General features: G+C 49.6%; 1 pseudogene; it reads left to right on the forward strand.

Moving 5' to 3' along the window:
* Positions 1 to 544: 544 nt before the first annotated feature.
* LOC127687813 (ATP synthase subunit g, mitochondrial-like) lies at positions 545 to 852 on the forward strand (annotated as a pseudogene).
* The last annotated feature ends 8524 nt before the right edge of the window (positions 853 to 9376 follow it).

The following is a 9376-nucleotide window of genomic DNA, read 5'->3' on the forward strand; positions in this document are numbered from 1 at the left end:
ACTGAGGAATAGGGTAAAAATATATTGCAATATATGACGAGGAGAGAGTTCGTTCGTTGTCTTTCAAATGGCTACTAACTCACCAGAATATAACTACAGACGATATTTGGGGTCCTGATATTTACTAAGCACAGCTGTTGGCTGCTTCGTTTGGTCACAAGTGCATGAGAAGACTTGGGTACATTAAGGAGCCAGACATTGAGGGATCTCTGGGTTACAGGAGGTAGGACGGTCCTGGGGTGAAATCACGAGGCTGCTAACTATAGCCACAGAGCTGTAGGGAGCTCTGAACAAGGTGAGCCGAGGTCAGCACTCTGCTGGGGATGCTGGCAGAACGGACTGTACCCCTAGGGTTCTAAAGGCTGTCTGTCTGCCTCACTGGGTTCTGTCTGGAGACACTCAACAGGGCTGAGAGCTGGTGAGGTCCAGAGGAAGTGGCCTAGACACGTGCCGTGATTTGAATGGGGTCCAAGAAGAGGTATGCCAATGCAGCCCCCTAACAACTTGCTATAGAAACTTCTGGAAAGACCTTCCACCTTAGACTATGGCCAAGTTCATCCATAACTTTGCAGAGAAGGCACCATCGATGGTGGCATCTGCCATGACACACTCAAAGCCTCAATTGGCCACATTTTGGCACCAAAGGTTGAGTTGGTTCCCCCAACCCACGGTGAAATCTCTACAGCTATTCAGAGTCTGAAAAAAATAATTCGAAGTGCTAAAACTGGTAGCTTCAAACACCCTACAGTTAAGGAAGCTGTACTGAATGGTTTGGTGACCACTGAGGTGTGGATATAGTTTTATATCGGAGAGGTCATAGGCAAATGCGGCATTGTTGGCTATGATGGGTGAAGACCAATCTTTAACTTCCGATTTGAGTTCTTATTTGAATGTTCCTGGACCATGTGTAACAGGACTGCTATCTGGATAAAATACTAGGTGTCAGGAAAGAAAGAAAGAAAGAAAGAAAGAAAGAAAGAAAGAAAGAAAGAAAGAAAGAAAGAAAGAAAGAAAGAAAGAAAGAAAGAAAGAAAGAAAGAAAGAAAGAAAGAAAGAAAGAAAGAAAGAAAGAAAGAAAGAAAGAAAGAGAAAGAAAGAGAGAAAGAAAGAAAGAGAGAGAGAAAGAGAGAGAGAAAGAAAGAAAGAGAGAAAGAAGAAAGAGAGAAAGAAAGAAGAGAGAAAGAGAGAGAGAGAAAGAAAGAGAGAGAGAGAGAGAGAGAAAGAAAGAAAGAAAGAAAGAAAGAAAGAAAGAAAGAAAGAAAGAAAGAAAGAAAGAAAGAAAGAAAGAAAGAAACTTCTGGAAAGTGAGGGATCTGTAGGCGTGAGAATTGCCACCTAAGGTCCTCCTGGATTGAGCCTAAAGTGTGTCTACTAGCCTGAGATGACTCAGAGCCAGTTACCACAGTGGTGTTATTTCCTCCTTGGGGAGGGCCTGGGACACAGTGGCTCCCAAGATGTATTGGGAAAGACTGGCTACTGTAACCAACAGGGCAGTAAAAACAATGGCGGCCATGCTCAGCCACCTCTGGAGATGGCAACATAAAACAAGATGTCAGGTGGGCTAGTTTCTTCTGGGAGTTGTGGCAGGACCTATACACCCTATGCCCACCTCCCACCCCCATCCCCCCTCCATTTCCCCACCCCAACTCTGAGGCTACGGGCTAGTAGCATTCCTGGGCTTGCAAACAGTGTGTCTCCTACGTCACCACATCACAGCCCCTCTCAGCAGGGACTTCTTCTAGGGACCCCTTCCATGTCCTCATTTTATCATGGTACATCTGTAAAGATCTAACTCTGGGCAAAACCGTGCTCCAGGAACTGGAGAATTTGACCACATCTTTGTCCGGGCCTGCAATGCATAAAACTAGAACACCAAATACACGGCAAAACAGAGGGTAAAATGTTGTACCGCCCCAGAGTGTCATGAGCAGTCCTCGTAGCTCACCGGGGATGCCCAGACCAGTGTCAGCATTCCCACCACCAGGGTCTGGCATTCTGTGTGCTTAACTCACACGTGGTGAGAAAGTGGGGGGTTGGGGAGGCAGGGAGGAGCTAACATACCCTTTACAGACTCCTCAAGACTACGTGTTGTGGTTTGACTATAAAATGCACACACACACAACACACAACACACACACCCCAACAAGCTCATTTGTTGGACACTTTGTTTCTGGTTGGTGGTGCCATTCTAGAAAGTCATGGAAGATTTAGGAAGGTAGAGATTTGATGGAAGAAATGGGTCACGGTGGTGGGGGTGGCGCAGGGAAGATTTAAGGTTTATTTAATGGCCTGGCCCCACTTGCAGTCCTCTGCTTCCTGACTGCATTTGCAATGTGACCAGCTACCTCATACTCCTACCACCATGCCTTCAACGCCAAGCCTTCGTGGCCACGCCTTCCCAGCCACGCCTTGCTGGCCACACCTTTCCCAACATGCTCTCCCCACAGTGATGTGGACTGCCCTGTCCCGCTGTGACCCAGAACAAAGCCTTCTTCCCTTAACCGACTTCTTGCTAGGCATCTGGTCACAGCCATGGGTGGCTACTGTACCCTCTGGACTTGCTCACAGAGAAACTGCCGCCCTGCGGATCTGGAAGGATTGCCAATGCTGAAGGTGGTTCCCATGAGCAAAACCTCCACAGGGGGAAAGGTGGGTTCACGGCTGCTCCCACTGCCGACTGGCAAACGTTTTATACTTATTTACAAGGCAGCGCAATTATGTGTAATTATTCCATAATGCAAACACATTACGAATACTTACAGCGCCATTTTCCCCTCCTCCTAAGGAATCTGGCTGAACTCGGGGTTAAAGATATTTTGTGTAATTGAAATTTGGAGCAGGTGTGAGAAGGGAGAGAGGGCCTTCCTGGCTGAGGTTAAGGAAACTGCAATAAGTGTTCTTTTTAAAACAGGAAAGGTAGTCCAAAAGAAAATTCTTCATGGATGAACACCGTACAGATAAACCAGGAACTCCGCAGGAGACACACCATAGCCCAACCCTAAAGTGACACTACTTCCTAATTTAATAAGTGTGTGCGTGTGTGTGTTTACATGTGCGTGTGTGTGTGTGTGTGTGTGTGTGTGTGTATGCGTGTGTGCCTATGCGTGTGTGCTTGTGTGTGTGTATGTGTTTTGTGTGTGTGAGCGCATGGAGGGGGGCAGGAGAGAACATGTATATGCCAGAGTATATGTGGAGGTCTGAGGACAAGTTAAGGAAGCAGGTTTTCTCCTTCCACCATGTGAGTTCCAGGCCTGGAACTTGGGTCTCCAACCCTTTACCTGCTGAGTGAGTTTTCTCATTCACATCATCCCCACCCCACCCCATCCCTAGAGCCTTCCTTCCGCTCCTGCCATTTTTCTTGTCCTGCTTCCCTGACTCAAAGAAGAAACTCTTAGTTCATGTCAACGACCTGGTCTCACACCCACAGCATACAGCACAGTGCCGAGCACACAGTAGGTGCTCGATAAATGCCTAGTTAATAAGACAGTATGGACCGGGGAGAGGGCTCAGCAGGTGGAAGCCTTTGCTGTGCTCAGCGGTCTGAGTTCAATCCCCCAAAAGCCACGTTTAGAACGCCAGATATGGTGGCTTGCGTCTGTGCTCCTCCGGGAGATAAGGGATGGACACCAGAGACCCAGCCAGAAGCTCAAGCATAGCACGTAGCACGTAGCATAAGAAGCTACCAGGGACCCTGCCTCAAAAAGAAGGGAGACAGAAAACACGTGGAGCGTTACCCTCTGACCTGACAATGCCTGCTGAGTAACAGGTATACTGTATCACACAGGCATTCACATACATACACCTGAATGAATGAATGAATAAATAAATAAATAAATTTAAAAATAAGCAAGTATATAAACATTCAAGTTGTTCCCTGAGGGGAAGTGGGGGAACAAAAAAAAATCAGCATAAAGTGAGTGTTCATCGTATCTATACAAGCCACACAATGTTGTGCTATCCTCAAATACACTCTCAATACACTCTTCAGGTATGGAGTTTCATCCCCAGTACACAGATGAGGAAACTGGGTGTTGCCCTGGCAGTCAAGAAGAAGCTGTCAGGCCTTCACAGGCAGAATACTTCCCAGAGTGTGGGGCAGCTGACCCCTAGATGTCTTTGTCCTTAGTAATAATCACCTGCAACAGCACAGAGAGGGGAGGGGACCCTAGACTGTGGTCAGATCCTGGCTACGTATCTCTCTTTATTGAACTGGATTCTAAGAATACATCCAGAAGGCCCCACACAGAGGCTGAGAGGCCTTATAAATGACAAAGTAAATCCCAGCACTTGGGAGGCAGAGGCAGGTGAATTTCTGAGTTCGAAGCCAACCTGGTCTACAGAGTGAGCTCCAGGACAGCCAGGGCTACACAGAGAAACCCTGTCTCGAAAAAAACAAATCCAAAAAAAAAAAAAAATCAAATAAATAAATAAATAAATAAATGACAAAGTAGGCCAAGACAATTCAGGGAGGCAGTGACAGAGGGGAGAGTGGGGTGGGAGGCAGTACCCCAAATCCCTAGGCTTTTCTCCTGAGTTTCTTGAGGATCAATTCTTATCAGTTACTATCCTTACATACCAAATATCTCTGAAACACAATGGCTTGGGGCCTGAGGACGCAGCTTAGTCAAAGGGCTTGCCTTGCAAGCATGCATTTAAGACCCAGAACTTGCATTAAGAAGCCAGGCATGTTAGCACATGCTCACAATCCCAGTGCCAGGGAAGCGGACCCCAGCAGATCCCTGAGGCCATCTGGCTAGCCAGTGTCCAAAGCAAGGTGGCCGGGTCCTGAGAGATGCACCGGAGGCTAGCTTCTGACTTCTGCACCACATACCACATCCGAGGTGCACTTCCCAGGGGCACTCCTTTTGCTTTGCTTGCTGGGCCTGACACTGCAGGATAGCACAGGCTTGAATAATGAGCCAATCATATTTCTTTCTGGTCCTGCAGGCTGAAGTCCCGGTCAGTAGGTCAGTAGGAAGCCTGGGGGCTGTTCCTTAGCTTGCAGATGGCTGTCTTCCTGACATATTCTCATCTGCTCTTTCTCCATCCCTGTGCTTCCTCTCAGGTGTCCTGTCTCCCAGGGACACCAGTACTGACAGGGTGTGAGAGCCGGAGTCTCCAGCCCCAGCCCCACTCAATCCAGCCCCAGTGAGTCATACTGCAGAAGTCAGGAAAGTTCTGTAATATTCCTGAGGCGGGGCATGGGGACTGCTTCACAGGCTCACAGCTTTGGCACTTTCCGTAGAGAGAAGGGAAAGGGAAAGGGCACAGGTTCAGACACTTGGCGGCGGGCAGCTAAAACTGCTCTTCTGCAGGGACTCTGGTGCCCTGGAGTCAACCACACTGGGACCACAGCAGAAAGCTGTCTCACCACGCCCACCTAAAGTCGTTTGCTTTCTCTTTAAAACCCCTCCCCATCCCACACACACACACACACACACTTTGCCATTTGATAAAATACAGTACAGTACTTTCCCCAGAAAACAAGCTATAGTGTCAGTCAGCATTATACGTAGCTCCAGTTTGAACTCAACTTGTGGCCACAGCTGGGGACCATTCTGCTGGGAGTCACTATTCTGAGGGATTTAGAGGGTGGAAGGCTATTTGCTATCTGCTCTTTGATCCCAGTTACGTGTCTTCCATCAGCATGTGTCTTTTGTGACTCAAGTCTTAATATGACTTGAGCATACAGTACACATACTGACCCATTAACTTGGGAACAGAAAAACAAAAAGAAGTTGAGTTGACTCTTTCCTTGGCCTGACCATAGAACTTGGGGTGAGGGGTGTCTGTCCCACCCCTCATCTGGTGAGGAAACTATAAAGGCCTAAAGGCAAGGGAAGGTCAGTGTATGGCTCCCAGCTTCTGCATATCCCAGCAATCCCATGCTCTGGCTTGATACAGTTGGAGTATATCAGTCAGGGTCTCCTGTGCTGGTAGCTTGGTACTTAGTGTAGAGACACCAGGAGGTGGAGGAACCTTTAAGGGCAGAACCCAGAAGGAGGTGACCGGGCCCTAGGGGCTGCTGTACCAAGAAGAAACTAAGACAGGTCCCTTAGGACCTGAGTTGTGTCTCAGAGTGAGTCGGTGAAGATGTTTTGTCTGGACTACAACCCCAGCCACACCCATCGTACCAGCACCTGTCTCACTGTGTGATCCCTAACTTCTGGTGCCACCACTGTGACATCATCCACAGTAGGTCCTTCCAGAAGTCCTTCAGTAGGACCGTCCATTTACCCTGTCAGCTTCCAAAACAGTGAGCTAAATAAATCTCATTTCTTTGTACATAAGTTATCCACTTTGTGTACTTCATTGTACCGATAGAAGATGGATAAATACTCACCTCACAGCCACTTTGTCAAGAGGGCGGCTGTTTGCTATCTGCTCTTTGATCCCAGTTACGTGCCTTCCATCAGCTTTGTGACTCAAGTCTTAATATGACTTGAGCATACAGTACACATACTGACCCATTAACTTGGGAACAGAAAAACAAAATGAAGTTGAGTTGACTCTCTTTCCTTGGCCTGACCATAGAACTTGGGGTAAGGTGTAAAAGGGGAGGGCACTCCGGGTGCAGAGTCAGGGACGGGACACGACAGGTCATATCCTGAGTATTGACCTCATGACCCGATGAAACTTGGGGAGAGGCCCAGCGAGCCTCGTGATGGTCCTCTTACCCACAGGGCTCTGCTCCTGTCGTGGCTGGAGGGCTCCCTCCTGCCTGCCCACAGTGAGCATGTCTTAGTCGCCAGTGTGTGTTGGTCTGTGCACGCAGCTGCCATGCGGGCTCCCCCATGCACTCAGAACTTCCTATCTCTTCCAAGCTGAGAGCTTGGAGCTTAGAGCCAGGGTGATAGAGACGCCAAGATCAGCCGGGGCCAAACCACAGCTGTAAGTGAAACAGCTCCGGCCTCCAGGTCAGCAACTGTGAGTTGGAAGCTGGTCCCCACACAGTGTGAGCCCTCCAAACGTGTCTCTCTGATGAACCGCTTAGAGGAATGGAGACTGCGGAGGGGCCAGAGAGACACCCCACCTCCACCCCACCCCCCACCCTACCCCCCACCCCACCCCCCACCCCCCCCCCCCGCAAAGCTGGGGTTACTGTCACACCTGGCTTCTCTTTCATTGGCATTGAATTCAGCCCCTCAGGATTTCACGCCAAGCCCTTACTGGCTACCCTGTTACCCAGCCCTAGACATTTCAACTTTGCCTTTCCTGTCCTCTGCAGTCCTGTCCCCTAGAGCTCATTGCTTGCCACGTGCCTCTCAGCTTGTTAATTTAGGTCTCAGGGTGACAGTAACCCCAGCAATGGGACACAGACATGTGACCGTGCATACGTGTAACCCCAGCAATGGGACACAGACATGTGACCGTGCATACGTGTAACCCCAGCAGTGGGATGCAGAATGGGACAGTGCACTCGTGTAACCCCAGCAATGGGACACAGACATGTGACCGTGCATACATGTAACCCCAGCAGTGGGACACAGACATGTGACCGTGCATACGTGTAACCCCAGCAGTGGGACACAGACATGTGACCGTGCATACGTATAACCCCAGCAGTGGGACACAGACATGTGACCGTGCATACGTGTAACCCCAGCAGTGGGACACAGACATGTGACCGTGCATACGTGTAACCCTAGCAGTGGGACACAGACTTGTGACCGTGCATACGTGTAACCCCAGCAGTGGGATGCAGAATGGGACAGTGCACTCATGTAAATGTCTCTGTCTGTCTGTCTGTCTGTCTGTCTGTCTCTCTCTCTCTCTCTCTGTGTGTATGTGTGTGTGTGTGTCTGTGTGTGTGTGTGTGTGTGTTGAAGCCAGCAACACACTGGCAATGACTATCTAAAAGGTTCAAGAGACTCCCACAAATGGAAAAGAAAAGGGACCAGACCTAATAGAAAAAGACAGCAGTACAGGTCACTTACAGAAATGAAGACAGAAGAACCAAGAGCCACACAAAGATGTTCATATATGATGTTAATGGCGGGGGAGGGGGAGGGCGGAGCATCAGAAGCAGTGACAAGTGATAGCAAGAAACCAGAGTGTCACTGTCGCCTTTAACTGTCAATGTGATGCTACCCAGAAGCCCCTGAGAAGAGTCTCGTGGACGGACTGTCTACATTGGTTTAGACTACAGGCATGTCGGAGGGGTTTGTCTTAACTAAGATGATTGCTGTGGGAAGACCCAGCCCCCTGTGGGTGGCACCGATCTCTAGGCAGGGGTCCTGAGCTGTGTGAATGGAGAAAGTTACGCCTGCCACATTCATTTCTCTCTGCTCTTGACTGTGTTGTGTGTCTCCACCCTTTGACATTCCTGCCTCAACTCCACCCCCACCCCACCACCACCCCCCACCCCACCACCCCTACACACACACACACACACACACACACACACACACACACACACCCGCAATGATGGAATGCAACCTGGGATTGTAAGCCAAGTAAGTCCTTTCTCTCCTACGCTGCTTTTTGCCAGGGTCTGATCGTTGGGAATGTTAATGAAACTAATCCCCAGAACCATGCTGTGTTGGTGACCACTCGATCACTGTAGACACCTTCTGCCATGAACCAAGCTCACAAGTAGGTTCATAAACAAAGGAGTTCTCACACTGACCCAGAAGGGCCAATGCAGCGGCCTTTTGTTCTATCAACACCGTGGCTCGGTCCACCTGGATCTTATAATTTGTTGATCTACTCTCGAACAGATATAAAGGCAGACGCTCTTACTAGACTCCGCTCTGTCGTAGCCACCTCAGTGCTTTGCTGAGTCACCTCCTGACTCAGAGTCATGCCTCGGACACTGAGAGTCACAAAGAGGCAGATAGTCTGGTGTTCCTTTGGAATGCACAGTTTATTGTTCACACAAGACATTTCAGGGAAACGGGAACAGCAAATGAACCTAAGACTAACAACCCAGCTCTAATGGATGCCACCGATATCTGCAGGCAGACTTCACTCACAGACCGTGGCCAGGGCTTGTGCACGCAGGCCCGACTGCCTGGTGCAGAGCAAGCCACCACATCTGTGTCCACTCTCACTGTAGGGGAAGGACGGTGAAGGGAAAATGCCCGCTCTACAGCAGTACTCAGCCAGGCCACCAGAGTCAGCCAGGCAGGGACAGGGGGTCCTGGTTGGGAATGCATTCACCGGAAGGGTCCCTTGCTGCTAGCATACACGGCTCCTGTGTGTTGGGGTATGTTGGAGACCGATGTCTGCTGAGCTGCCTGGAGCCAGGCGCTGTATGACCTTCACGGTCCTTCTAAGGTTGTCACTGTCTGGTATTTAGTCTCTGCTCTGCGTGGGTGGGCAGCTGACACCCAGGGCTTTCTCACTCATGATGTCAGCACATTCTGACGTAAGG

The sequence above is a fragment of the Apodemus sylvaticus genome, chromosome 6, assembly GCF_947179515.1.
Source record: "Apodemus sylvaticus chromosome 6, mApoSyl1.1, whole genome shotgun sequence".
Classification (NCBI taxonomy): Eukaryota; Metazoa; Chordata; class Mammalia; order Rodentia; family Muridae; genus Apodemus; species Apodemus sylvaticus.